A 27,805-nucleotide genomic window follows, 5' to 3' on the forward strand; every position below is an offset into this window, starting at 1 on the left:
ACAGTGTGCATGCGCAAACATTGATGAGATTGACAAACAGTTTTGGGGGGAGAAAAACACTAATCTATGGCCCTAAATCTTGGACCCCAGTCAACATTTGCCCACGGTTAATACGTAACCAACGACGAGGAGGTGAACACAAAGAGAGGTGAGCAGACTTCCAAAATCCTCTTTTACGAATGTACGGTTTGTGGTGCATCATGGTGGGTCGCGCGCGGTGTCACTAAAACTGGGTAACTCACCCGGTTTCAGAGAGCCATCGGATTAAAACGGGTGGTTAACTGGTCGTTATTAACATCGTCATCGAGAATAGTGATGTTCTGGAATGTATATATATCTATAGCCTAGTGTTAAATTACGTTTAAAGAAACGATGTGATGACCTCAATAACATCTCCAATGGTAAATTACAATTTAACACCAATATACACTATAGGCTTTCCTTTTAGCCTATAGATTAAAAAAAAAATGTTAAACATGGTCGAGTCTGTGTAACTAATTTGTAACCAATGTGGATAGTTGTTGCTGAGCTACGCGTAGTGGTGACCCAGTTGGCGAGGTGTGACCGTGCAGCGCCTGTTCTTATTCTTGTCAATACATTACGCTATAGGGGACACAATAGTTCCAACTCCAACAACTGCATTCCTAATATCAAAAATATTATAGTTGCACTTGACTTGGTCACAGCTAGGGGGTATAGGGGGTCGACCTTTGTCAGGGCTGCTCTTTTAGCTAAAATATATCACTTGCAGTTCAGAGTGAAGGAAATCCTTTATTTTATTCCAGAAGTTATAGCCTAAATGAGCATACAGCATATGCTTGGAATAGCAATATATAGGCTATTGTCATTCAACCTCTCAATTGTATGCATTCCCTAGTAGAATAGTACCTTTTTGTCTAGGTCTGTATAGTCATGGATTATTTTTTCCTCATGTCAATCCCTGCTGAGTGCCTCTTTCCCAACAGTCACATGAATACAGGTGGCCTGTCATGTTGTCATGTTTATGTCATGTCAAAAGCTTCCATTGAATGTCTGTAATATCTATCTCATTCGCTGTCACGTGAAAGCTATGCTCTCTGCTGTGCTCTCGTGCAAGATTAAACTAGTCAACTTTCCCAACTTGTCTTTCTCTAGTTTTGGTGGATGAAAATACAGTCTGTGAATGGCATGGTGAAAGGAATGAGTGCAGCTAGCTGGTTCATCTTCTGTCTTTCTGTTCCAGGTATAGACAGCAGTCAGAATACTGGGATGTGATGAAGTCTGATTGTGATTATAGAACTCCTGTAGAAATATATATATATTTTAATTCCCTCTGCTTTAGAAAGCCTGGTTGGTCTGTAACAGAGCCTGAAGAGGACTCCATGAACAGATGTTGTTCAGCTGACACCTGTTCTGGCACACTGCTCATCACGCCCAAGATAGCTTTAAATACAGATGCTGCGATGGTCCGTGGACGGATTAATACCAGCGAGACTGAGTTCGCTGCATGGACCAGGTGTAGGTGTAGTCCATGCTAACCATGGGCAGTGAGCCCCAACAGGCCGTTGCCCGGCTGTTTGCCTGGGTCAACGGGATCTCCAAGTGTGAGCTGATTGAGCTGAAAGATCTCAGCCTAAATGATCGCATTGAGCTGGCATCGGAACCAACAGCCGCTCCACCCCCAGCTGCACCCCTGACTCCCAGGCAGGTGAGGTATTCGCAGAGGTCCAGCCAGGTGGTCCGGCTGGTGGAGGACAGTGTGAGTTGAGGGGCCCTCGTGGTTCACAGGGCAGGGTGGGAAGGGACATGACTTCCAGCCCTGCAGCTACACCCAGATCACATGGTGCGACCTGTGTGGAGAATTCATCTGGGGCTTTTACAAACAGAGCCTGAGCTGTGCTAGTAAGTACCAACCCTGCGTGTGTGTGTGTGTGTGTGTGTGTGTGTGTGTGTGTGTGTGTGTGTGTGTGTGTGTGTGTGTGTGTGTGTGTGTGTGTGTGTGTGTGTGTGTGTGTGTTTGATCACTGTATGTGTGTTGGTATGTGGGTATATACACTGATAATACCAAACATTTGCACCCCCCCCTCAGAACAGCCTCAATTCGTCGGGGCATGGACTCTACAGGGTGTCGAAAGCGTTCCACAGGGATTCTGGCCCATGTTGACTCCAATGCTTCTCACAGTTGTGTCAAAGTTGGCTGGATGTCCTTCGGGTGGTGGACCATTCTTGATACACACGGAAAACTGTTGAGTGTGAAAAACCCAACAGTCTTACAGTTCTTGACACAAATCTGTGTGCCTGGCATCTACTACCATGCCCAGTTCAAAGGCACTTAAATATTTTGTCTTGCCCATTCACCCTCTGAATGGCACACATACACAATCCATGTCTCAATGGTCTCAAGGCTTAAAAATACTTCTTTAACTGGTCCCTCAATCATCTACACTGATTTTAAGTTTATTTAACCAGTTACATCGGTAAGGGATCATAGCTTTCACCTTAATTCACCTGGTTAGTCTATGTCATGGAAAGAGAAGGTATTCTTAGTATTTGTTATACTCAGTGTATGTGCGTGTGTGTGCAGCATGTCAATTTGTGTGAGAATTGAGAGAGTCAGACATTCACACAAGCAGGAATATATATATATAAGCGTGTTAGCATGTTTTCTGTAGCAATCTCTTTTTCCTATAGTGTGATAGAGCCTTGAAATATTATTTCTCTCATATCCTGTGTACTCATCCCAATAGGATGTTTATTGACTGGGAATCTGATCTGTCTTATTGCATCTTAATAAAGATTACTAATCAGACTAATCTTTAGATAAAGTTGATTATTTCTCAAATATATGAACTACTCCATAAGCCAAACAGCCTGCTTTTTGGATTTGTTTTCTCATCCAATGAGGTGAGAGCTTGTCCCAGAGCACAACCCTATCAGCAGGAAGCCTGGTGTTTTTAGAGCAAAGGGGATAGCAGGAGCATGGGAACATTCTTGTCTTCTAAAATAACCTTTGGACTGCATGTATTTCTGTGTTGTGTATTTTAAGTGACAGTGAAGAAAGGAACTGCAACAGCCATCAAAAATATATGGCCAATCCCAAGTGGGCCACTAGACCCTATGCACTTGTGGAGACCAGAGAAGATTTCACATGTGGTATCTTTAAGCTTTCTTAATATGAATGCACTAACTTTAAGTCCCTCTGGATAAGAGTGTCTGCTAAAGGACTCAAATGTAAATGTAAAAATTGTAATAGCTCCCCCTTGCCCTCTGATAGGCTAGGGGGAAGTTTCACAATGTTTCTTATAGCAATCAAGTGTTCTCAGATCTCCACAAGGGTGTACAGTCTAGTGATCTATTTGGGATAGAGCTCACCAGCTTTGCTATTTTGTTGTCTTAGGTCTCTCTTTATGTAGTGTTGTCTCTCTTGTTGTGATGTGTGTTTTGTCCTATATTTATATAGCATTTATTTATTTATTTTAATCCCAGGCCCCTGTCCCCGCAGGAGACCTTTTGCCTTTTGGTAGGCCATAGTTGTAAATAAGAATTTGTTCTTAACGGACTTGCCTAGTTAAATAAAGTTACATTTTTTAATAAAAAAAATAAAAATAGTTTGTAATCCTAAAATCCAGAAATGTGTTACCTCTGGTTCGTTCAGCCATCCATATGGGAATTGTTTTGGGGGAATGAATAGGGATTTGGAATAAACGCAGAAATTAGGAGATCTAACGTTTTGTTATATGAGATAATATCAGTCAGTTAACATGACCTTTATGAATTATGAAGCCTTTATGTGTTTTTATTTAAGGTATAATGCCCGAGAAGCTGGTGTTTGGAGGATATATTGTTGTTAGACCCGAGACAAAGACGAGGGCCGGCAAACCGTGCCAATGTTTCCTCCAAACATTGGCTTCAAGGCATTATCACTTTTATACAACGGCTTACCAACATATTCAAACAATAATTGACATATTTTCATGAACTTTATTTTTATGAATTTATTCATACTATTTAGTCTTTGGAAAAGACACAAATCTAGGTTTGCTACCCAAAACGGCTGGTCGTTCGTTCTATCAGTTCGGTTCCCAGAGACTCGACTCAGTCGTTCAGTCTTTTTGTTCTGTATCTATTGACGTAACCCAGATGTTTGTTCTACATGTTCCATTGCCATAATGGCTGGCAGCGTTCTTATCTCTTGCTTGCTAGCAAGCCAACTATGGCTAACTTAATCACGTCAAACAGTGCAGCCAGAATAGCAACAGTAGCTGCATTTGAATTTGTTTAAGCAGTTTTCTAGTGACATTTATTTGGATACATCCATAACAATGAGCTAATGAGGCATGATTTCGCCTGGCATAGAAAATGTGCTCTCTCATCAGGTCACTGTTGTTGATAGGAGCTAGCCAACACAATCACTTCCAACTGAAGCTGGAAAGACTGCAAACTAGCTGCACACCTTATTTCAATTAACATTTCTTTGTAAATATCCATAAAAAAATTATACCAGCTGATTCATGATTTCGACTGGATGAGAAACGCTGCCTGCCTCTCTCTCTCTCATCCTGACTCCCGACACATTCATTACTAAGGGAAAGCTGGAGATCTAATTTGAATATTGAAACAATGTTTCAAATGTCAGAGAAACAGACAGCAAGGTTTATACAAACCTTCGCTATTGAAAACCTAATGTTAGTCTAAAAGAAATGTGAGATAATGTCTCAATGCTTTTTATAGTGGAGATCAAGTTTATAAATTGCCTGGATGGGCTGATGAGACAACAGATTGCGCAGTCAGAGGAAATAAAGTAAATATACATTTTAACGTCATAGATTTAGCCTTGTGGAATAGCCACCTGCTGGAATGCGCTTTTAACCAATCAGAATTCAGGATTAGACCCACCCGTTGTATAATATAACATGAACGCTTCGAAATGAACAAAAATGGACATAAATTGATGAAGATTATCTCATAGAACAAAATATATACGATATCCTACGCCTGTGTTTACCACAGAACTTATTTTCTGTGTTTATCCAAAAACCCTCCAAAAACGCCATTCATTTTCTCCATAGGCTTTGTCCAACAAACCATGGCAGAGACTGTGCCAACAAAAAGACGCCATTACTATTTGTCTCTATTGGGCCCATGAGAGTTAAATATGTGTAGATAGTATGGGGCTGAATACTGTAAAGTCTGTTTAGCCAAAGCCATCAATTCATTAGACTTGCTTGCCAGACTCATGGCGGCTGTGGGATGAGACTCATTCATAGTTAATGTGATGGACAGAATCAACAGCAGAGAGCAGTGAAGACCTATATCTGCTGTGCTGCTGCTGACACCAATGACACTCTCGATGATAATGAGAAAGCTGAGGAGGAATTCAGTTACCACTTTTGTCTCCATGTCATGCACAAGATGAATGGCAGAATAAGGAAGGCCCTAAAAATTGTCAAAGACGCCAGCCACCCTAGTCATAGTTCTCTCTGCTACCGCACAGCAAGCGGTACCGGAGCCCCAAGTCTAGGTCCAAAAGGCTTCTTAACAGCTTCTACCCCCAAGCCATAAGATTCCTGAACAGCTAATCAAAGGGCTACCCAGACCCCTTTTTTACGCTGCTGCTACTCTGGTTATTATTTATGCATAGTCACTTTAACTCTACATACATGTACATATTACCTCAATTACCTCGACCTACTGGTGCCCCCGCACATTGACTCTGTACTGTATATAGCCTCGCTATTGTTATTGTACTGCTGCTGTTTAATGATTTGTTACTTTTATTTTCTATTTGTCTATTTTTTACTCAACACGTTTTTCTTATTAACTTCTTAAAGCATTGTTGGTTAAGGGTTTGTAAGTAAGCATTTCAATGTAAGGTTACGTACATCTGTTGTATTCGGCGCATGTGCGCAATCAACCGTCTCTCGTCTTCACATGTGACCCATCTCCCTCTATCTACCTCTCTCCCCCCTCTGTCTGTCTGTCTGTCTGTCTGTCTGTCTGTCTGTCTGTCTGTCTGTCTGTCTGTCTGTCTGTCTGTCTGTCTGTCTGTCTGTCTGTCTGTCTGTCTGTCTGTCTGTCTGTCTGTCTGTCTGTCTGTCTGTCTCTCTCTCTCTCTCTCTCTCTCTCTCTCTCTCTCTTATCCTACCTCATTTGCACATGCTGTATATATATTTTTCTATTATATTATTGATTGTATGTATGTTAATTCCATGCGTAACTCTGTGTTGTTGTATGTGTCGAACGGCTTTGCTTTATCTTGGACAGGTTGCAGTTGCAAATGAGAATTTGTTCTCAACTAGCCTACCTGGTTAAATAAAAGTGAAATAAATAAACATCGGCTAAAGAGAGCATGATCACGCAGTCGTCCGGAACAGCTGATGCCCTCATGCATGTTTCAGTGTCACTTTCCTCGAAGCGAGCATAGAAGTAATTTAGCTCGTCTGGTAGGCTCGTGTCACTGGGAAGCTCGCGGCTGGGCTTTCCTTTGTAGTCTGTAATAGTTTTCAAGCCCTACCACATCAAATCCAATCAAATCAAATCAAATGTATTTGTCACATACACATGGTTAGCAGGTGTTAATGCAAGTGTAGCGAAATGCTTGTGCTTCCAGTTCCGACCATGCAGTAATATCTAACAAGTAATCTAACAATTTCACAACAACTACCTTATAAACACAAGTATAAAGGAATGAGTACGAATATGTACTTAAAAATATATAAATGAGGGATGGCCGAACGGCATAGGCAAGATGCAGTAGATGGTATGAAGTACAGTATATACATATGAGATGAGCAATGAGCAATGCAGGGTATGAAAACATTATATGAAGTGACATTGTTTAAAGTGGCTAGTGATACATTACATCAAGATGGCAAGATGCAGTAGACGGTATAGCATACAGTATATACATAAGAGATGAGTCATGTAGTTAAGTAAACATTATGTAATATAAAGTGGCAAGTGATACATTGATTACTTCAATTTTACCATTAATAAAGTGGTTGGAGTTGAGTCAGTATGTTGGCAGCAGCCACTCAATGTTAGTGATGGCTGTTTAACAGTCTGATGGCCTTGAGATAGAAGCTGTTTTTCAGTCTCTCGGTCCCCGCTTTGATGCACCTGTACTGACCTCGCCTTCTGGATGATAGCGGGGTGAACAGGCAGTGGCTCGGGTGGTTGTTGTCCTTGATGATCTTTTTGGCCTTCCTGTGATATCGGGTGGTGTAGGTGTCCTGGAGGGCAGGTAGTTTGCACCCGGTGATGAGTTGTGCAGACCTCACTACCCTCTGGAGAGCCTTCCGGTTATGGGCGGAGCAGCTGCCGTACCAGGCGGTGATATAGCCCGACAGGATGCTCTCGATTGTGCATCTGTAAAGGTTTGTGAGTGTTTTTGGTGACAAGCCGAATTTCTTCAGCCTCCTGAGGTTGAAGAGGCGCTGCTGCGCCTTCTTCACCACGCTGTCTGTGTGGGTGGACCATTTCAGTTTGTCCGTGATGTGTACACCGAGGAACTTAAAACTCTCCACCTTCTCCACTACTGTCCCATCAATGTAAATAGGGGGCTGCTCCCTCTGCTGTTTCCTGAAGTCCACAATCATCTCCTTTGTTTTGTTGACATTGAGTGTGAGGTTATTATCCTGACACCACACTCCGAGGGCCCTCACCTCCTCTCTGTAGGCCGTCTCGTCGTTGTTGGTAATCAAGCCTACCACTGTGGTGTCGTCTGCAAACTTGATGATTGAGTTGGAGGCGTGCATGGCCACGCAGTCGTGGGTGAACAGGGAGTACAGCAGAGGGCTGAGAACGCACCCTTGTGGGGACCCAGTGTTGAGGATCAGTGGGGTGGAGATGTTGTTCCCTACCCTCACCACCTGGGGGCGGCCCGTCAGGAAGTCTAGGACCCAGTTGCACAGGGTGGGGTCGAGACCCAGGGTCTCGAGCTTAATGACGAGTTTGGAGGGTACTATGGTGTTAAATGCTGAGCTGTAATTGATGAACAGCATTCTTACATTGGTATCCCTCTTGTCCAGATGGGTTAGGGCAGTGTGCAGTGTGATGGCGATAGCGTCGTCTGTGGACCTATTGTGGCGGTAAGCAAATTGGAGTGGGTCTAGGGTGTCAGGTAGGGTGGAGGTGATATGGTCCTTGACTAGTCTCTCAAAGCACTTCATGATGACGGACGTGGTGTGATCATAACAATATACAGGAACTCAAGTCCTTTTGTTCACCTGACTTAGAATTCCTCACTATCAAATGCCGACCGCATTATCTACCAAGAGAATTCTCTCGATCATAATCACAGCCGTGTATATCCCCCCCAAGCAGACACATCGACGGCCCTGAAAGAACTTCATTGGACTCTATGTAAACTGGAAACCACATATCCTGAGGCTGCATTTATTGTAGCCGGGGATTTTAACAAGGCTAATCTGAAAACAAGGCTCCCCAAATTCTATCAGCATATCGATTGTACCACCAGGGGTAGCAAAACCCTGGATCATTGTTATTCTAACTTCCGCGACGCATATAAGGCCCTCCCCCGCCCTCCTTTCGGAAAAGCTGACCACGACTCCATTTTGTTGCTCCCAGCCTATAGACAGAAACTAAAACAGGAAGCTCCCGCCCTCAGGTCTGTTCAACGCTGGTCCGACCAATCGGATTCCACGCTTCAAGATTGCTTCGATCACGTGGACTGGGATATGTTCCGCATTGCGTCGAACTACAACATTGACGAATATGCTGATTCGGTGTGCGAGTTCATTAAGAAGTGCATCGGTGATGTTGTACCCACAGCGTCTATTAAAACATTCCCAAACCAGAAACCGTGGATTGATGGCAGCATTCGCGCTAAACTGAACGCGCGAACCACTGCTTTTAATCAGGGCAAGGTGACCGGAAACATGACCGAATACAAACAGTGTAGCTATTCCCTCCGCAAGGCAATGAAACAAGTTAAGCGTCAGTATAGAGACAAAGTAGTGTCACAATTCAACGGCTCAGACACGAGAGGTATGTGGCAGGGTCTACAGTCAATCACGGACTACAAAAGAAAATCCAGCCCCGTTGCGGATCACGATGCCTTGCTCCCAGATAGACTGAACAACTTTTTTGCTCGCTTTGAGGACAATACAGTGCCACTGACACGGCCCGCTACCAAAACCTGCGAGCTCTCCTTCACTCTAGCCAACGTGAGTAAAACATTTAAACGTGTTAACCCTCGCAAGGCTGCAGGCCCAGACGGCATCCCCGGCCACGTCCTCAGAGCATGCGCAGACCAGCTGGCTGGTGTGTTTACAGACATATTCAATCAATCCTTATCCCAGTCTGCTGTCCCCACATGCTTCAAGAGGGCCACCATTGTTCCTGTTCCCAAGAAAGCTAAGGAAACTGAGCTAAATGACTACTGCCCTGTAGCACGACGAGCGTCGGAGCCAGTGTAGTACGATTCGATCTTAGTCCTGTATTGACGCTTTGCCTGTTTGATGGTTCGTCAGAGGGCATAGCAGGATTTATTTTAAGCTTCCGGATTAGAGTCCCGCTCCTTGAAAGCGGCAGCTCTACCCTTTGGCTCATTGCAGATGTTGTCTGTAATCCATGGCTTCTGGTTGGGGTATGTACATACGGTCACTGTGGGGACGACGTCATCGATGCACTTATTAATGAAGCCAGTGACTGATGTGATGTACTCCTCAATGACATCGGAAGAATCCCTAAACATTTTACAGTCTGTGCTACCAAAACAGTGCTGTAGCTTAGCATCTGCTTCATCTGACCACATCTTTATTGACCGAGCCACTGGTGCTTCCTGCTTTAGTCTTCTAAGCAGGAATCAGGAGTATAGAAATATGGTCAGATTTGCCAAATTGAGGGCGAGGAAGAGCTTTGTACGCATCTCTGTGTGTGGAGTAAAGGTGGTCTATAGTTTTTTTCCCCTCTGGTTGCACATTTAACATGCTGGTAGAAAGGAGGTAAAACGGATTTAAGTTTCCCTATATTAAAGTCCCCTGCCACTACGAGCGCCACCTCTGGATGAGCGTTTTCCAGATTGTCTAGGCCAGGTATTCCCAATGGTGTTGTGGGTTCGCCAAATAAAAATGTGATTCACATTAAATGTCTTCACGTTTTTAAACAGTCCATTTATACATTTGGGTGAGTTTTTTTTCTCGCCTGAGTAGCCTCGTTTCACTGCCAAAAATAAAATTAAACCATCTAGTGTTCAGCGAAATAACAACACAATGTCAAATACAGGTAGCCTAGTCAAATAATTAACATCCTATCCCATTAACCGTTACTCTCTCGCGGGAATTCCACTAACGGTCCATATGTAGCCAAACGTAGCTGCTGCTCATTCCGTTTGCTCGACAAATGGATAAATGGTAAAAAAAAGTAAGGCCCTTGTCCATAGAGAGACATACCAGCTCTACTAGTAGTACTGTTACTACCAGCAGTACTACACCTGCACCTGTTGACGGCAAAAGTTGTTCTGCTTCCAGGAGCACATCCTATGCTAGCATCAGTAATTCTACATTTGTTGTAAGCCCAGCTAGCACGGACACTGACAGTTGTGAATCTGATGCAGCCGAAGAGCTACTGACCCTTTACCCTGGAAAGCACCAAACAACAGACAGGGACGTTGGACCATCGAAGAGGTGCAAATATGATGAGAGCTACATTGATTTGGGGTTCAGTTGTATTGGGAGTAGTGCCTTTCCTCAGCCACAGTGTGTTATATGTGCAAAAGTACTATCTCACAACTCTTGCGCAGACATTTAGAAACAAAACATGCCAATTTGAAAAATAAGCCACAGGATTTTTTTTAACAAGAATTAAGATGACTTTCGAGTAGTAAGACATGTATAAGAGCAACAGATACCATGAATGGTGAGCTACTGAGTGGCTAGGACAGGCAAGCCCCATACTATTGTCGAATTCTTCCTACTGCCGCGGATATGGCTGGCACAATGCTGGGGGAAAAGGCCCAAAAAACTATACTGACTGTCACGTCCTGACCAGTATAAAGGTTATTTGTTATGGTAGTTTGGTCAGGACGTGGCAGAGGGTATTTGTTTTATGTGGTTCGGGGTGGTGGTTTTGTAGAAGGGTATTTGATTTATGTATTCCGGGGTTTTTGGGCACTGTTCTATGTTAATGTATTTCTATGTTTAGTCTAGTTAATTGTATTTCTATGTTTAGGTTAATGGGGTTTGGACTCTCAATTGGAGGCAGGTGCTTTCTCGTTGCCTCTGATTGGGAGTCCTATATATGGGTAATTGTTTGGTGTAGTGTTTGTGGGAGATTGTTTCTTGTTTTGCCTGTGAGCCTGACAAGACTGTTTTGTTGTTCGTTATTTTGGTGTTCGTTTTAGTTTAAAATAAATCAAGATGAGCATCCACATTCCTGCTGCGTTTTGGTCCTCCATTCCCGACGACAACCGTGACACTGACAATATCTTCATCAAACAACACTGTTTCACGACGCATCAGTGACATGGCAGGAGATGTTTTGAAACAATTACTGTTTCACATACAAGCCAGTGTATTCTGTGCGTTACAGCTGGATGAGTCAACAGACGTGGCGGGCCTGGCACAGCTCCTGGTATATGTCCGTTACGTTTATGGGGGGTCAATTAAGGAAGACATCCTCTTCTGCAAACCACTGGAAACCAGGACAACAGGAGAGGGTATTTTTAAAGCACTGGACAGCTTTGTGACATCAAATGGACTCTGGTGGTCAAGATGTGTTGGTATCTGTACTGACGGCGCAAAAGCCATGACAAGGAGACATAGCGGAGTAGTAACGCGCGTGCAAGCAGTTGCTCCTGACGCCACTTGGGTACACTGCAACATCCACCAAGAGGCTCTTGCTGCCAAGGGAATGCCTGACAGCTTGAAAGACGTTTTGGACACCACAGTGAAAATGGTTAACTTTGTTAAAGCAAGGCCCCTGAACTCTCATGTATTTTCTGCACTATGCAATGATATGGGCAGCGACCATGTAACACATTTACAACATACAGAAGTGCGCTGGTTATCAAGGGGCAAAGTATTGACATGTTTTTTTGAATTGAGAGACAAGCTTAAAGTTTTCTTTCCTGACCATAATTTTCACTTGTCTGACCGCTTGCATGATGATGAGTTTCTCACGCGACTGGCCTATCTGGGTGATGTTTTTTCTCGCCTGAATGATCTGAATCTAGGATTACAGGGACTCTCCACAACTATATTCAATGTGAGGGACAAAATTGAGTCTATGATTAAGAAGTTGGAGCTCTTCTCTGTCTGCATTAACAAGGACAACACATAGGTTTTTCCATCATTGTATTATTTTTTGTGTGCAAATGAACTCAAGCTTATGGAAAATGTCAAATGTGATATAGTGAAGCACCTGAGTGAGTTGGGTGCGCAATTACGCAGGTACTTTCCCGAAACGGATGACACAAACAACTGGATTTGTTATCCCTTTCATGCCATGCCTCCAGTCCACTTACCGATATCTGAACAAGAGAGTCTCATCGAAATTGCAACAAGAGGTTCTGTGAAAATGTAATTTAATCAGAAGCCACTGCCAGATTTCTGGGCTGGGCTGCACTGATGTCTTTGCAACCACGTACCTATGTGAGAGTGGATTCTTGGCCCTCACTAGCATGAAAACTAAATACAGGTACAGACTGTGTGTGGAAAATGATTTAAGACTGAGACTCTCCAATACAACCCAACATTGCAGAGTTATGTGCATCCTTTCAAGCACACCCTTCACATTAACCTGTGGTGAGCTATTCACAATTTTCGATGAACAAAAAGTTTTATATATAAGATGGCTAAATAAAGAGTAAAATTATTGATTATTATTATTATATTATTATTTGTGCCCTGGTCCTATAAGAGCTCTTTGTCACTTCCCACGAGCCGGGTTATGACAAAAATTCACACTCATTCTTATGTTTAATAAATGTATCATATGTGTGGCAGGCTTACAATGACGGCAAAAAAACAACATTTGAGAGTGTGCTGACCCTGGTGCTAGAGGGGGTACGCAGCTGGAGGTTGAATGTTTGAAGGGGTACGGGACTATAAAAAGTTTGGGAACCACTGATCTAGGCCTACTGCTTTTAGAGCTTATAGTTTCAGAGTATCATATCCTCACAGAGATAGATATTTTATTACCAACCTCCTGAGGCTGCCTGCCTGTCAAGATGGCCAGAGCCTCTGCAAACAATTTAGAAGGGTGGAAATGAGGAGTTTTCTTAGTAACACCACAATAAAACAGCTGTTCTAATTTTGCATCACAGAAAATATCTCTTTAAATGCATAACTCATGAAATAATAAAGTCAATACATTTTCATCTATTATTCAACACTAGTCAGTTCTGCTACATACTTTCTGTTAGAGTCAGTTATTGACAGAACACGATGTTCTTTCAGTGCGTTAATTTCACGGTCTTGGAGGGGCAATGGGTGGGACTCATGGACCACATGCGGACTCCCCATCAAATGTAAATCATGTGAGGGACTGATGTAACGGGACAAGTAGAGTAGTAGTAGGAATGGTAGAATATTATAATGTTTATTATTGTTAAATTGAATTTAAAGTTTCTCTTGAGTGGATATAATTTAATAATTACCTAGGCTATGATTTTGAGAATTGATGACAATTGGTGAGGGATGCACAAATCCGTTAACAATGTAACATAGAGATATGGAATTAAATGAGGCAATGGAAAATACCCCATCATTTGAGATGACTTGGGCAGCGCGACCAGCAGCGGATACTGAAGCCAGCATGAGATGGAATCGGAGCTGGAGCAGTTTTTCAACATCAAAAAAACAGTGAGGCGTCCGCGGCAATTAAAAAAAAGTCCAAGAAGAATACGCTACTTTTTGTTATACAGTGACTGTTATGTTTGCTCCTTGTATGTATAATGACAAACCGGGGCGTAGTTTTAACTACTTTTAATGAACATATATTTCAGCTAGAAAACTCCTTGTTTAGCCATGCAAGACATTCTTCCCCGCATAGCCTGCTGGGTAACGTAGTCTTAATGTTATTAACACATAACACATCTTCCTTCCTTTGAAAGAAAACTACTTTTCTCTGTAACTAAACATGTAACATCACGTTTGTTTACTCAACCTGCATAACATGCAATTTTCAATAACACACATTTCTTTCACCATATTATAATTATTTTTCAACTAAATACAGTCTGTCCAACAATAGTCTATTGTGGCTCTATTTCTTTTCACATAAACAAAAACATTCAGTCCAGGTGCGCCTTTTCTTCTTTTTTTTGTTGCAATTCTCAATCAGCCTTTCAGGGGTTCTGACAGTCCTTTTTGGTCGTTCTGCTGAAGTGCTTCCTGAAACAGTTGGACAGCGTTCGTTGTCCAACTGTTCTGACTGAATTCTCCATTGCTAAAGGCGCTTCAGCAGTATCCTCCTGATGATCCTCTCTGTTTCGTCTCAGTTGTGATCCATTCTCCATTTGGATCTCATAGGATCGCGGTGCAACTTCTCTCCGCACGCACCCTTGCTGCATCCAGGTTCCTGTAGTGATGTCTTGGAGTCGTTCAGTTTTTCCTTCGAGTTTGACTTTGTGAGCACCTCTGGGTTTTAGCAAGTCCTCATGGATGGGTAGGTTGGTTCTGATGCGACGTCCCATCAACATTTGTTCAGGTGAAACTCCGTTCTGCAGCGGTGCGCTGCGGTAGACCATCAGATTTTTGGGGATTTTTAATCCTCCTTTCCATCGTGTGCCTTTTTCATCAGACATTTGACAATTATGACTGAATTCTCTGCTAAGCCGTTGGACCTTGGGTAGTTGGGGCTGGAGGTGTTGTGTCGGAATCCCTAATCGTTAGCAAACGATCGGAATTTGGAACTTGAGAACTGCGGGCCATTGTCCGAGTACAGTTAAGACGCAACCCCATGTCTTGCGAAGACTGATTTCAGGTAGGTGATTACAGCTTTGCTGGAGGTAGTTGGCAGTGTTGCTACTTCAGGGTAGTTTGAGTAGTAGTCGGTAACAACAATGTGACTTTTGCCATTGCAGTCAAAAAGGTCAACTCCAACTTTGTAGTAGGGTTTGTTGGGTACTGGATAAGGCATTGGCGGCTCTGCTTGATGCTTTGGCCTGTATGTCAAACACAGTTCAAATGAAACAGTGGTCTGCCTGAGTTCCTGGTTCTTACTTGGCCAATACATTCATTCTCGTGCTTGTCGTTTGCATTTTTCCTCACCGAAGTGGCCCTTAGCATTTCTTTGCGTAGCGCCATGGGAATTACAGTCTTGTTGCCTTTGAACACTATGTCATCCACAATGCTGAGCTCTGCTCTGCACATCCAGTAATCTTGTATTCTCCTTGGACAGTTGTTTTTCTGTGCGGGCCATCCTATCAGTATTGTTTCTTTCAACCCTGTCATTGTTTGGTCAGCTGCGGTCTCTCTTTTGATCTGCTCCATTCTCTCAGAAGACACAGGAAGTGATGCTATGATCATGTCGACGTAGGCCTGAATCTCAGTGTTTTACTGTGTGTCGAAGCTCTCTTTCTTATCGACTGCTCGAGAAAGAGCGGCGAACATGAACTTTCCCGGGGCATAGATTATCTTCACATCATACTTTTGCAGTCTGATCAACATTCTCTGGATTCTCATTGGACAATCATTCAATGGCTTAGACATGATTGACACCAATGGTTTGTGGTCGGTTTCTACTTTGAAGTCTTGTCCATAGACATATTGGTGAATCCTTTCGCATGCGTATGTGCTCGCCAGTAGTTCTTTCTCTATTTGTGCATAACTTGTCTCTGCACCTGTCAAGGCTCTGGACACATAAGCGACGGGTTGCCATGTGTCGTCATGCCGTTGCAGAAGAACTGCTCCCAGGTGAAACTGTGACGCAACTGCAGAAATTCTTGTGCTGTTCTCTACATCATAGAACAGGAGCACTGGCTCTTCTGTGATTGTCTTCTTTATGTTTTTGAAGCAGTTTTCCTGCTCATGTGACCATTCCCATTAGTTTTTCTGTTCCAGAGACATCTGAGTGGAGCGGACTGTGCTGACAGTTGCGGTATGAACTTTGCACGGTAGGTGATCATGCCCATGAAGCATCTCACGTTGTCCTTGTTCTTCGGGCTCTCCATGTTGTTGATGGCTGATGTTTTCCTCTGGTTTGGTTTGACTCCATCCTCTCAAAGTACATCTCCCACAAAGGTAAGTGTTTTCACACCAAACTCGCTTTTGTCCTTGTTTAGTTTTAGGTTGACTTTCCGTGTCAGGTCCAGCACTAGACTCACTCTCACGTCGTGTTCTTCTTTTGTGGACCCCCGGATGATGATGTCATCCATCATGGTCTCCACTCCTAAAATGTGCTCGAAGATCATGTGGATTGTCTTGTGGTAGACCTCTGGCGCTGAGAGAATCCCATATGGTAGACGAAGAAATCTGTACCTGCCCTCAGGTGTGTTGAATGTGCATAGCCTTGAGCTTGCATTGTCTAGCCTCATTTGCCAGAATCCTGATGAGGCATCAATCTTACTGAACCACTTTGCTCCAGCAAACTGCGACATTATCTCTTCTCTGGTTGGCAACTTGAAATGCTCTCTCTTGATTGCTTTGTTGCGATCTCTTGGGTCTAGACATATCCTGAGATCGCCATTCTTTTTCACCACAATAACCAGTGAGCTTACCCACTGTAGGTTCATCCATTTTTGGGATGACATCCATCTTTTCCTTGTGTCCGAGTTCCTCCTGAACTTTTTCCTCGGTGCAAATGGAACTTTTCTGCATGCATGACCAACTGGAGTAATTTTGTCATCAGTACATATTTTGTGCTCTCCTGGTAAACATCCAAGACCCTCAAACACGTCTTCGTACTCAGCCAGTAGTGATTCTTGGTCATGTTCAGTCTGTGATGCCACTACATACACTCTTTTCAACAAATTGAGCTTTTCACATGCAATGAATCCTAGAATAGGCTGTACACTCTTTTTCATGATCAGCAGCTGTACTTTGAAGTTTTTCTTTGTGCTGTAAAGTTACTATGCAGCTAGCTTCCTTTGACTGGTACGTTCTCCCCAGTTTAACCAGTAACCTTGATTAACTTTGAACCGGGTGTATTTTATTCTTCACTTTCGGTGTTTTGTAGTCATCCAGCGACAAGAGGTTTTCCTGTGCTCCAGAATCAAGCTTGAATGGTATTTTAGTTTCATTCACAGTCAATGGCACAATCCATTCAGCTTTTACTGCCTTGCATATTTCCACAGAATCAACAAAGAATTCTTCAGTCTCCTCCTTGATTGTGTGAAACCTTTTCTTTGCAGCCTCAGCTTTGCAGAATTTTGAGAAATTATTATTTTTCCCACAGTTGTTACATGATTTTCCATTTGCAGGGCAATTTTTTAGCTTGTGGATAAATCCACATTTTCCACATGTAGTGTTTTGATTTCTCTCTTTTACTTGTTTTTGTTTTGTAAGGCGTTGTGTGTGGTGCTCCTCTCTTTTTATTGCATACACAGACGTCTTATCCCTGTGCAGCTCTTTAGCTTGTGCTCTGGTGGTTTCAGCTGCTCAACACATATTCACTGCTTTATCCAAAGTTAAATCTTGCTCATGCAGCAATCTCTCCTTGTCCATTTTCAAGTATGCCACAGACTATCCTGTCTTTCACTAGTAAGTCTTTCAGATTTTCAAATTCACACGTTTTGCTCAGTGTGTTCAGCTCAGCCAAATACTGGTCAAAACTAACTCCCTGTTTCTGATCATGAGAGAAACTTGTATCTCTCAAACGTGACGTACAGGCTTGGTACAAAGTACTCCTCAAATTTAGCCATTAGCACGGTCAATGTCAAGTTTGCCTCATCTAGCTGAAAGCTATTGTAAATGTCCAATGCATCCACTCCAATAACATGCAGAAAAATGGAAGCTTTCAATTTGTCATCATCTTCCGCTGCTCCACTGGATGCTAGGTATATATTGAATCTCTGCTTGAAACGTTTCCAATTGTCAGCTAGATTACCTGTTAAATGAAATCAAATTTTATTTGTCACATACACATGGTTAGCAGATGTTAATGCGAGTGTAGCGAAATGCTTGTGCTTCTAGTACCGACAGTGCAGTAATATCTAACAATAATATTGAACAGTAATATCTAACAAGTAATCTAACAATTCCCCAACAACAACCTAATACACACAAATCTAAAGGGGTGAATGAGAATATGTACATGTAAGTATATGGATGAGCGATGGCAAAGGTGCAATAGATGGTATAAAATACAGTATATACATGTGATATGAGTAATGTAAGATATGTAAACATTATTAAAGTGGCATTATTTAGAGTGCATTGTATAAAGTGACTACTGATCCATTTATTAAAGTGGCCAGTGATTGGGTCTCAATGTAGGCAGCAGCCTCTCTGAGTTAGTGATTGCTGTTTAGCAGTCTGATGGTCTTGAGATAGAAGCTGTTTTTCAGTCTCTCGATCCCAGCTTTAATGCACCTGTACTGACCTTGCTTTCTGGATGGTAGCGGTGTGAACAGGCAGTGGCTCGGGTGGTTGATGTCCTTGATGATCTTTTTGGCCTTCCTGTGACATCGGGTGGTGTAGGTGTCATGCCCCTGGTGATGCGTTGTGCAGACCGCAGCACCCTCTGGAGAGCCTTGCAGTTGAGGGCGGTGCAGTTGCCTTACCAGGCTGTGATACAGCCCGACAGGATGCTCTCGATTGTGAATCTGTAAAAGTTTGTCAGGGTTTTGGGTGACAAGCCAAATTTCTTCAGCCTCCTGAGGTTGAAGAGGCGTTGTTGTGCCTTCTTCACCACACTGTCTGTGTGGGTGGACCATTTCAGTTTGTCTGTGATGTGTACGCCTAGGAACTTAAAACTTTCCACCTTCTCCACTGCTGTCCCCAGTCCTTGTTAGAGGGCAACGACAGTGGCACTGTATTATCCCCAAAGCGGGCAAAGAAGGTGTTTAGTTCGTCTGGAAGCGTGACACCGGTGTCCGTGACGTGGCTGTATTTCTTTTTGTAGTCCGTGATTTCCTGGAGACCCTGCCACATACGTCTCGTGTTTGAGCCGTTGAATTACAACTCCACCTTGTCCCTCACTGGCATTTTGCTTCTTTGATTGCCTTGCGGAGGGAATAGCTACACTGTTTATATTCAGACATATTCCCAGACCTCTTTCCATGGTTAAATGTGGTGGATCGCGCTTTCAGTTTTGCGCGAATGCCGCCATCTAACCATGGTTTCTGGTTAGGGTAGGTTTTAATAGTCACAGTGGGTACAACATCTCCAATGCACTTCTTCATAAACACACTCACAGAGTCAGCGTATAGGTCGATGTTGTTCTCTGAGGCTGACCGAAACATATTCCAATCCGCGTGATCAAAACAATCTTGAAGCGTGGCTTCCGATTGGTCAGACCAGCGTTGAATGGTTCTCGTCACTGGTACATCCTGTTTGAGTTTCTGCCTATAAGACGGAAGGAGCAAGATGGCGTCGTAGTCAGATTTGCCGAGGAGGTCGGGGGAGGGCTTTGTATGCATCGTGGAAGTTAGAGTAGCAGTGGTCGAGGGTATTGCTCATGCGCGTAGTGTAATCAATATGCTGGAGGAATTTAGGCAGACTTGTTCTCCAATTTGCTTTGTTAAAATCCCCAGCTACAATAAATGTAGCCTCAGGATGTATGGTTTCCAGTTTGCATATAGTCCAATAAAGTTCCTTGATGGCCGTCTTGATGTCTGCTTGAGGGGGAATGTACACAGCTGTGACTATAACTGATGAGAATTCTCTTGGAAGGTAAAATGGCCGGAACTTGATTGTAAGGAATTCTAGATCGGGTGAGCAGAAGGACTTGAGTTCCTGTATGTTGTTATGATTACACCATTAGTCGTTAATCATAAAGCATACACCTCCGCCCTTCCTTTTCACAGAGAGGTGTTTATCTCTGTCGGTGTGATGCATGGAGAAGCCCGGTGGCTGAACGAATTCCAACAACATATCCCGAGAGAGCCATGTTTCAGTGAAACAGAGAATGTTACAATCTCTGATGTCTCTCTGGAAGGCAACCCTTGCTCGAATTTCGTATACCTTGTTGTCAAGAGACTGAACATTGGCTAGTAGTATACTCGGGAGCGGTGTGCGATGTACACGTCTATGGGGCCTGGTCAGGTGGCCACTTCGTCTGCTCCTTCTGCGGTGTTGTTGTTTTGGATCGCCTACTGGAATTAGCTCCATTGTCCTGGGTGGTGGTCCGAACAGAGGATCCGCTTTGGGAAAGTTGTATTCCTGATCGTAGTGTTGGTAAGTTGACGTTGCTCTTATATCCAGTAGTTCTTCCCGGCTGTATGTAATAAGATTTCTTGTGGAAACAATGAAAGAAATAATACATAAAAAACAAAATACTGCATAGTTTCCTAAGAACTTGAAGCTCGAACCATCTCTGTCGGCGCCATGCTCTCTCACCACCTCCTACTGAATAGCAGTAGGAGGACTACGCCTATCCATGCTGGGAAACAGGTACAGTGTCAATTTCTCTTACTTCGGTATGTTGCTCATCAACTTGCTCGTCAACAGATTCCAATGCAGCCTCGCTCTCGCTGCTATCACTCTCGCTGCTGCGGCTCGTCGCCATCGCTCTTGCAAGCTAGCATCTTCAACTACTCACGTCACTTGACTTGTGGTAGAAAGTTCAAATTTCGTCGTGGAAATTTGCAGTTACTCCTTTCTTTTCTCTGTCTCATCATAGCGACTACCAATCTGACACCATGTTATGTTTGCTTCTTGTATAATGACAAACGGTGGCGTAGGTTTAACTACTTTTAATGAACATATACAGTTAAAGTCGGAATTTCACATACACTTAGGTTGGAGTCATTAAAACTTGTTTTTCAACCACTCCACACATTTCTTGTTAACAAACTATACTTTTGGCTAGTCGGTTAGGACATCTACTTTGTGCATGACACAAGTCATTTTTCCAACAATTGTTTATAGACAGATTATTTCACTTATAATTCACTGTATCATAATTCCAGTTGGTCAGAAGTTTACATACACTAAGTGCCTTTTGAACAGCTTGGAAAATTACAGAAAATTATGTCATGGCTTTAGAAGCTTCTGATAGGCTAATTGACATAATTTGAGTCAATTGGAGGTGTACCTGTGGATGTATTTCATGGGCTACCTTCAAACTCAATGCCTCTTTGCTTGACATCATGGGAAAATCAAAAGAAATCATCCAAGACCTCAGAAAATAAATTGTAGACCTCCACAAGTCTGGTTCATCCTTGGGAGAAATTTTCAAATGCCTGAAGGTACCACATTCATCTGTACAAACAATATTACGCAAGTATAAGCACCATGGGCCCACGCAGCTGTCATACCACACGGGAAGGAGATGCATTCTGTCTCCTACAGATGAACATACTTTGGTGCGGAAAGTGCAAATCACTCCCAGAACAATTGCAAAGGACCTTGTGAAGATGCTGGAGGAAACGGGTACAAATGTATCTATATCCACAGTAAAACGAGTCCTATATCGACATAACCTGAAAGGCCGCTGAGCAAGGAAGAAGCCACTGCTCCAAAACCGCCATAAAAAAGCCAGACTACGGTTTGCAACTGCACAAGATCGTACTTTTTGGTGAAATGTCCTCTGGCCTGATGAAACAAAAATAGAATTGTTTGGCCATAATGACCATCGTTATGCTTGAAGGAAAAAGGGTTATGCTTGCAAGCCAAAGAACACCATCCCAACCATGAAGCACAGGGTGGCAGCATCATGTTGTGGGGGTGCTTTGCTGCAGGAGGGACTGGCGCACTTCACAAAATAGATGGCATCATGATGTAGGAAAATTATGCGGATATATTGAAGCAACATCTGAAGACATCAGTCAGGAAGTTAAAGCTTGGTCGCAAATGGGTCTTCCAAATGGACAATGACCCCAAGCATACTTCCAAAGTTGTGGCAAAATGGCTTAAGGACAATAAAGTCAAGGTATTGGAATGGCCATCATGAAGCCCTGACCTCAATCCCATAGAATGTTTTTGGGCAGAATGAAAAAGTGTGTGCGAGCAAAGAGGCCTACAAACCTGACTCAGTTACACCAGCTCTGTCAGGAGGAATGGGCCAAAATTCACACAACTTATTGTGGGAAGCTTGTGGAAGGCTACCCGAAACGTTTGACCAAAGTTAAACAATTTAAAGGCAATGCTACCAAATACTAATTGAGTGTATGTAAACTTCTGACCCACTTGGAATGTGATGAAATAAATAAAAGCTGAAATTAATTATTCTCTCTACTATTATTCTGACATTTCACATTCTTAAAATAAAGTGGTGATCCTAACTGACTTAAGACAGGGAATTTTTACAAGGATTAAATGTCAGGAATTGTGAAAAACTGAGTTTAAATGTATTTGGCTAAGGTGTATGTAAACTTCCGACTTCAACTGTACTTCAGCTAGAAAACTCTTTGTTTAGCCATCCAAGGCATTCTTCAACCACCTGCCCCCCGCATAGCCTGCTGGGTAGTGTAGTCTTAATGTTATTAACGCATAACAACACGTTGATTTAAACAAATTATAGGGGGAAGGGAAATATAGGCTTTTGTCCCCTATGTTTTGTCCTGTCCAATTATTTGAATAATGGATATGTCCATTCATTCCTTGCTGAGTGACACCACTTAACTATATTAGCTACAGTAGTTTCAAGGTGAACAGCGTTCAGCTCATTTACATAATGTTGTGTCATGGTGGCATGGCCCCCAGTTTTCAACAGTTTCAAAATTACCCTATGGCTATCTACTAGGAAACTATTATGTTCTCATGCTATTGCCATTTGATGCAAGAAAGTAACACATACCCAGAAACTCTCTGTAACACAGAGTTGGATCAGGTAGTATGAGATGTTTGTGCACATAAAGCTCCACACTGGCACAGTGTGTATTGCTTTTTTCCCAGCTGGAAATTATTTTGGTTTTGCATGAGACATTGGAGAATTGATGCAAAGAGAACTTGTGTTGCTGTGTGGAAATGTTTAATATGCTGGTTGGAACTGGCAGAGATATGACTTCTGCTCCTCTGTTCTTGTGGAAGGCAGGGTTTCCTGATGTGCTTGCTAGCTGGGCTTTGTAGGGAGGGGGCTGAGAGAGCAAGGTTGGCCACAGCTTCCAGCTGCTTCATGCACCTGACTTTAAACCCAAGGGAGTGAACTCGCTGTTTACTGGACAGAAAGAGAGGTTGTATTATCATGTGAAAAAGTAATGCCAGATGAGGACATAGGATACTTTGTACAACTAACTACTGTACATGGAAGGGACGTAGAACACGTTTATTTACCACATGCCCCAAAAATCACTTGTTTCATGAAAAAAATTACATTTAGGAGATCACTGATAGAGCAGGTGTATATAAAGCTGTAGAACAACACAAGTAAGCTCTTTGCTGACCTCTTGTGGGTGGTTAGCTTGTGAGCCTACAGCCAGACCCAGGAATCGGTCCTAGGAGAATTGTTTTGATACTCACATTCCTCTCCTCTATTTCAGATTGATCCTATTGACTGGGTGAAACGAGTGCTTTCTGTCGGTGACATCCAGCAGAAGGTGAAGGAATACAATGTTCAGATCAACAGCAATCTCTACATGGTGCTGGTATGTAAATGAATGTACACACACACACACACAAACCTGTGTCGAATGGCCAGTTAACCTCGCTTTGTAAATGAGTTGCTGACCCCTTATGTCCGGGTGTCCTGTATAAGTATGTGGTAATCTGTAAGTTAATACACTGTACAAAAATATAAACACAACATGAAACAATTTCAAAGATTTTACTGAGTTACAGTTCATATAACACGCTGACCAAACCGGACACCAGAAGTGTGGACACGCAGGTTGAAATATCAAATCAAACTCTGAACCAATTATATTAATTTGGGGACAGGTCAAAAAGCATTAAACATTTATGGCAATTTAGCTAGCTAGCTTGCTGTTGCTAGCTAATTTGTCCTGGAATATAAACATTGGGTTGTTATTTTACCTGAAATGCACAAGGTCCTCAACAGCGACATTTAATCCACATATAAAATGGAAAAACAAATTTCTTTATCGTTATCTCTCCTCCTTACTTCAGGCTTCTTTTTCTTCTTTGGACTTTGTATTGCGGTTGGCAACCAACTTTACAGCATTACTACAACCAACCGTGGTATGGACCTAAATTAATCTTTCAATCACCCACATGGCTATATGCTTCTAAACACCAATGAGAAGATGGCACGTTGGTATATGCTCTTAAAAACCAATGAGGAGATGGGAGAGGCTGGACTTGCAGCGTGTTGAGCATCACAAATAGAACCTATTTCTATTTTAGCGCCTAGCCACGCAGACGTTTGCTGAGGCGTGCGAGCAGTATCGGTGCAATGATTGAATAACATGTATGTGTACATTTATTTTGCAACTCTCACGCACGCGACGCGAGCGGTGTGGTCAGCATGTAAGCAAATCAGTCAATTGAAATAAATTAATTAGGCCCTAATCTATGGATTTCGATAACTGGGAATACAGATGTGCATCTGTTAGTCACAGATACCTTTTATAAAAGAGTAGGGGCGTGTATCAGAAAACCAGTTAGTATCTGGTGTGACCACCATTTGCCTCATGCAGCACGACACATCTCCTATGTAATGTTGTCCCACTCCACTTCAATGGCTGTGCGAAGTTGCTGGATATTGTTGGGAACTGAAACACGCTGCCATACACTTTGATCGAGAGCATCCCAAACATGCTCAATGGGTGACATGTCTGGTGAGTAATGCAGGCCATGGAAGAACTGGGACATTTTCAGCTTCCAGGAATTGTTTACAGATCCTTGGACATGGGGCCGTGCATTATCATGCTGAAACATGAGGTGATGGTGGCGGATGAATGGCACAACAATGGGCCTCAGGATCTCGTCACGGTATCTACGTGCATTCAAATTTATATCAAAAAAATGCAATTGTGTACGTTGTCCGTACTTTATACCTGCCCATTCCATAACGCCACCGCCACCATGGGATACAGTTCACAAAGCAAACCGCTCGTTCACACAACGCCATACACGCTGTCTGCCATCTGCTCGGTACAGTTGAAACCGGGATTCATCTGTGAAGAGCACAGTTCTCCAGCGTGCCAGTGGCCATCGAAGGTGAGTATTTGCCCACTGAAGTTGGTTACGACGCCGAACTGCAGTCAGGTCAAGACTCTGGAGAGGACAATGAGCATGCAGATGAGCTTCCCTGAGACGGTTTCTGACCGTTTATGCTGAAATTCTTTGGTTGTACAAACCCACCATTTTTTCAGCTGTCCGGTTTGCTGGTCTCAGACGATCCCGCAGGTGAAGAAGCCGGATGTGGAGGTCCTGGGCTGTCGTGGTTACATGTGGTCTGCAGTTGTGAGGCCGGTTGGACGGACTGACAAATTCTCTAAAACAATGTTGGAGGCGGCTTATGGCAGGGAGATGAACATTCAATTCTCTGGCAACTGCTACAGGGCACATTCCTGCAGTAAGCATGCCAATCTGGGGCATTGTGTTGTGTGACAAAACAGCTAGAGTGGTTGTTTATTGTCCCCAGCACAAGGTACACCTGTGTAATGATCGTGCTGTTTAATCAGCTTCTTGATATGCCACACCTGTCAGGTGGACGGATTATATTGGCAAAGGAGAAATACTCACTAAGAGGGATGTAAAACAAATTTGCGCACAAAATTTGCGAGAAATAAGCTTTTTGTGCGTACGGACAATTTCTGGGATCTTTTAATATGGGGACAACACTTTAAATGTTGCATTTATATTTTTGTTCAGTGTATATGAGTTCCTCAGGCACATTATGTTCACACTGTATTGACATGTCCATTGACAATCCATCTAAGGACTCTATGTTCCTGTATCCTTTTTTCAGAACCGAGACGGATCATACACTGGCTTCATCAGGGTCCTTTTTAAGCTGACTCGTCCCGTGTCACTCCCACCCCCTTGGAAGGCGTCTTCACCACAGGAATCGGGGCAGCTGGAGGGGGGGCTGAAGTACCGGACCTCTGTCTACCTCCCCAAAGACACAGCCAAACACCTGCACATAAGCTCCCGGACACAGGCACGAGAGGTCATAGAGGCCCTGCTCAACAAGTTCACTGTGGTGAACAACCCGGGCAAGTTCGCCCTGTTTGAGTGCAGTGAACGTCAAAACCAGAGTGAGTGTCCGTAAGCAATATAACCTAAATGCACTGTCATGAACATGCTCAAATCATTCCACTTAATATGATACCAAACACAATGTATGAAAATGTCCGGGTCACCTCTCTCTCTCTCTCTCTCTCTCTCTCTCTCTCTCTCTCTCTCTCTCTCTCTCTCAATTGATTTCATTTATTGGCATCGGAAACATGTTTACATTGCCAAAATGTAAATAAACAATAATTATTTGTTACTTTTATTTTCTATTTATCTATTTTTTACCCAACACGTTTTTCTTCTTAACTTCTTAAAGCATTGTTGGTTAAGGGTTTGTAAGTAAGCATTTCACTGTAAGGTTACGTACATCTGTTGTATTCAGCGCTTGTGCGCAATCAACCGTCTCTCGCCCTCACATGTGACCCATCTCCCTCTATCTAACTCTCTCCCCCCCCTCTGTCTGTCTGTCTGTCTGTCTGTCTGTCTGTCTGTCTGTCTGTCTGTCTGTCTGTCTGTCTGTCTGTCTGTCTGTCTGTCTGTCTGTCTGTCTGTCTGTCTGTCTGTCTGTCTGTCTGTCTGTCTGTCTGTCTGTCTGTCTGTCTGTCTGTCTGTCTGTCTGTCTCTCTCTCTCAATTCAATTCATTTCATTTCATTTCATTTATTGGCATGGGAAACATGTTTACATTGCCAAAATGTAAATGAGAATCAAAAATTAACAGTAAACATTCAACTCAAAAAAGGAATAGAGACTGTTCAAAAGTCATATTATGGCTATGTATCTCTCTCTCTTTGTTTTACTTTTCTAGTATACCTCCGTAAGCTGTCTGATGACGAGCGGCCGCTCCACCTGCGTCTGTGTGCCGGACCTAATGAGATAGTCCTCAGTCTGGTGTTGAAAGAGAATGAGACTGGGGAGGTCAATGTGAGTCATCTTCAAAACCATAGAAATAAAATATATTTCTATGTCCAAGAAATACACAAAGAGGGCTCTCATATGCGCAATACTGAAAATGAAGTGTATTGTAAAGTGTTGACAGAGTAATTACTCTGTAATGTAACTTTATTGCATTGAGATTGAACATTGAGTTACTCTCTCTCCCACAGTGGGATGCATTCAGCTTCCCTGAGCTGCACAATTTCCTGCGGATCCTTCAGCGCGAGGAGGAGGAACACGTCCGGCAGAACAAGCCCAGGGACATAGTAGTGTAAGCTAGGAGAGAAGGTAGAGATATTTAGTGCAAACCAGTGGGCTACTTCTATGGGTGTTGTGTGGCCTGGATTGGGCACTACTGTGAATGACTGGAAGAAGTTGTCTGAGGAGTGAGGACAGACGATAAAGCCATTGACTGGACGCCCAGGAGATCAAATCAAATCAAATCGAATCAAATTTATTTATATAGCCCTTCGTACATCAGCTGATATCTCAAAGTGCTGTACAGAAACCCAGCCTAAAACCCCAAACAGCAAGCAAAGCATGTGAAAGAAGCACGGTGGCTAGGAAAAACTCCCTAGGAAAAACTCCCTAGAAAGGCCAAAAACCTAGGAAGAAACCTAGAGAGGAACCAGGCTATGAGGGGTGGCCAGTCCTCTTCTGGCTGTGCAGGGTGGATATTATAACA

At 43.1% G+C, this 27,805-nt stretch overlaps 1 pseudogene; it reads left to right on the forward strand.

The window, feature by feature from the left end:
- Positions 1-27,795, forward strand: LOC106583378 (ras association domain-containing protein 1-like; annotated as a pseudogene).
- The last annotated feature ends 10 nt before the right edge of the window (positions 27,796-27,805 follow it).

The sequence above is a fragment of the Salmo salar genome, chromosome ssa22 (assembly GCF_905237065.1).
Source record: "Salmo salar chromosome ssa22, Ssal_v3.1, whole genome shotgun sequence".
Classification (NCBI taxonomy): Eukaryota; Metazoa; Chordata; class Actinopteri; order Salmoniformes; family Salmonidae; genus Salmo; species Salmo salar.